The following is a 3,836-nucleotide window of genomic DNA, read 5'->3' on the forward strand; positions in this document are numbered from 1 at the left end:
TAGCGGATTTAGTCAGTGTGACAGGTGCTTCTTCTCTGAAAACGTTTAGTACAGCTTGATTTTTATTGAATTAAAAACTTTATTTTTTAGTGTTTTCGCTTTTAATATGGTAGAGGTAAAGCGACTTGGATTTGTCTTCTCCTTTTACAAGAGTGAATATTACTGGCTCTAGTAAACGAACTAAGTGGTACGGATTTAGGACAGAAGGGCGCGGATGATCCCTCGGACGCGTTTCCGTTCTTGCTTTCTTTTGATAAGATAACCATAATGCAATCAAACTCTAGAATGGCAGGAAAAAACCTACGTCCACGAAGTATAACGTACATCCGTTTTTTGCCCACAAAATAATGCAGAGAAGTGTTTTCCTTGTTGTCCGGTTTTATCCTCATCAAAATCGAAGAAAATTAATGGACGAAGATCAAGGAGGACTCAAAGCTCGTAATGCACATTTAGTATCAATACTTCGTGAAAGAAATAATTGATAACGAATGAGCCCGACAAATCTGCTCCCAACTGAGTGGCTTTATAGCTCAGTTAGTAGAGCATTGCACTGGCATCGCAGAGGTCATGGAATTCATGGAATTCTTCAGGTGTCTATAAGAGACAATTGCACACATTATCCAGATAAGTGCGTGGATCACTTCAGTTTGTCTTTTGTTTTTAATCGATAAGTCATAAAGGTGAACCCTTTCCTCCGTTCTCCTGCTGCGCATATAGTGCACGCTTTGAATCTCCTTTGCTTCGTTACATTATAAAATTATTCATAATGTTCTGTTTTCTTTGGGGGAAAATTTCTCCTATTCTACAAAGAAAAGAGGCACTGTTCTTTTTACAATACGGAATGCCACACGTTTTCTGAACAAACTGCTATACCAACAATTTCCCACGTAAAAAACACAAAACAAACAATCTCTGTCCTTCCACGTCACAGAAATTTCTTTTATCCCGTTGCACGAAAAACACAGGTCATGTCCACAAATATGGCACTTACCTTTGCTGATCAGCACGTCTCACAGCCCTTGTTCATTAACTCTGTGGGACATTAAAGATCCCACACACTATTCGAAAAGAGTAGGGGGCAGTCTTCCTGGTGTTGTGGTGTGTGTGACCTTTCCAGCATGTGGTCGGCTTGGCAGGATTCTGTGTGAATGAGACCACAATTTTGTATAACAGCCAGAAGTCAGGCTACTTAGCCAAGTGCTGGAGCCTCACTCAAAACTCAAAAAACGCACTCTTGTATACTCAAGCCAAACATTTTTTCCCGTTTCCTCAAACACCAACACTTGATATGGGTTGATTTGATTTCTGTATAGTGTCCCCAATTAGTGCCCCAGGGTTAAATACAGTTGAAACAAAGTCTCATCATTATTATTATTAGTAGTAGTAGTACCTACTACAACTACCACTACCACTACCACTACTACCACCGCCACTACCACCACTCCTCCTCCTCCTCCTCCTCTTCCTCCTCCTACTACTACCACTACCACTACCACTACCACTACTAGCAGCAGCAACAGTGCCATAATGGTAACAGTTACCGTGTTCCTAAGATATTTTGTCATTGTTCCCCTGTTCCACAGATGAAAAGTAGCCATGTTCTCTTCTTCCCCAAAACCTCTGGAAGATCCCCATATGCGGGTACTTTCAGGAATCTCCTTAAGTTTCTATTGTCGTGTAGCTTACCAGGAAGTTCATTAAAAACCCGTGACATTTTCTGATCATAACTTCCCTCATTCTCCAAAAAGGTCAGTTGTTTCATTAGCTTCGCTCATGAATAATCCAACTCGTGGAATTTTTTAGTGCATAACTTTAGAGACTTCTCAGTATGTATCATAGTACCGAGCTTTTAATTTGCAAGTAAAAAGGTTAAAGCCGTTCCTAGATATTTCTGGCAATTGACAGCTTTATTTGCTTTGCCTTTCCATTTCCTTTTTGAAGTAACAACATTAGCTCATTGATTTCCGCGTAAGAGGGCAAAACTTAGTCGAACCTCACGAGAATAGGTTTCATTTTTCCATTCACTGCTTATAGTGCAAAAAGAGTCCTTCCCATTTCTGTAGAGGATAACAAAATGTGCTCTTATTCAAAGGAAGCGAGAAAAATATGGGGCAGAGGAAGAAATAAGGAAGTGTTGCAACCGCGATCAATTAAATTGAATAGTAAATACAAATCGATCCTGGGCCTTTTGAGGTCAAGTTCACATATAATGGACCGGATATCTTTGATTGGATTCCTTTTACCACCAGAGTCTGTTTGGTTGACTGTTCCATTACTGGCATGTTTACGCACTAGTAATTGTAATTGTGTAAATTTCGGAGCCCCAGCGTGAACACGTGCTTCCGGGCTTGGAATTAAAAGAAATGGCATCAGACCTGAAGAGCATTCATCGTCTCGTACGTGCGCTTTTCTTCTTGCATAACAAACAAATTTCAACTCAATCTTTCACCTTAGAATATTTTCTTTATTCTCCTTGCCTTAGAGTCGTAAAAGAACTCAAACATTGCCTGTTTTGTTAATTTCCGTTTTCACTCCTGTTTTCGTGAGGCAACTTCTGACTGAGTCATAAAGTTTCCTTTCGGGAGTCTCAGGAGATAACACCATATAGAAGACTTTGGACTTAGCTCGGAATTAGAAGTAGTGTCCCGCATAAGGCGTTGAAACATTTCATTTAATCACTGCAAATTTAAAGCTATAAAGTCACTTGATCCTGATGAAAATTGACCTCAGCTTTGAGGACTTTGTTTTGTTTACAATCATATGACCACCCCTGTTTAAGTCCCTTTAGCTTTTCTAACGGGAGATTTTTTGAACCGTTTCAAGCTACGTTCATTACTGACACGACAGACATTGCAAGGTTGCCACTTAATAAAGCCATTTTTTTACCATCATCGTGAAGCGTGATCTGTGACGTTTTCATCTCGTACGTGATGTACCATACATTAGGAAAACCAAATCACTTAACCGTACCTTAACCACAAGAAGTTCACATTAGTTTCATACTTTCAGGATTAGGGATGTGGCGGCCGAACACTCTCTATTCGACAAAAACAAAAAAAACAAAAAACACTGGAGAAATTTTTGAAACTTTTAGAAAGAAAATTATATCAGTTGTGATAACACGAGATCTTTTTATCGGCAGGAATGGAAAAACAAATCTTCAACCCTGGATCGGTTTGGTTCACAAAAATAGTTTCACGTTATCATGGATTAAAGGATGGTAGTGTCATTAAATGCAAGGCTGCCAGACGTCAAGCTGGTTCCGTGTTCCTAAGCTGATTTTATCCGTCTCTAAAAATGCTTGTGAAAAGCCTATAGTTTTGAATTTTACAGAAAACCACAAGCCACAAGGTTGTTCGAAAGACAACTGAAAGGCGGTCTTTAGGATGCCTGTCTACGCAAATTTCCTGAGATCTTTTATTATGATAAACTCAACATTTCAATTATCATTCGTCATTGAATCGCACTATATTTTCTTCTAGGATGAAAAGTGCTTTTGAAGTGTAACTTCGCATTAAAATATTATAATCTTTTCCCATTGATTAGTCAGTATCTTAACGAAAAGTGGACCTGAAAATTAATAACAAGATGATCATTTCTAACAGACCAGTCCACGCACCATGGGTGTGTCGAGGGTTCACAATCCATTCAACAGCGAGACAGTCAAATCTGAATAGGATAGCCTGTTTACTCAAGGTGCTGCATTCAACAGCATCAAAATCTAGAAAGAAAAGGAAGGTTGTGTCCTTTGATCATTAGTCACCTTTTGTAGCGAACAAGAACACACGTCTTGTCTAACTTCAAGCTACGAAAATCGAAGAGCCAATTTGTGGACG

The sequence above is a fragment of the Montipora foliosa genome, chromosome 11, assembly GCF_036669935.1.
Source record: "Montipora foliosa isolate CH-2021 chromosome 11, ASM3666993v2, whole genome shotgun sequence".
NCBI lineage: Eukaryota > Metazoa > Cnidaria > Anthozoa > Scleractinia > Acroporidae > Montipora > Montipora foliosa.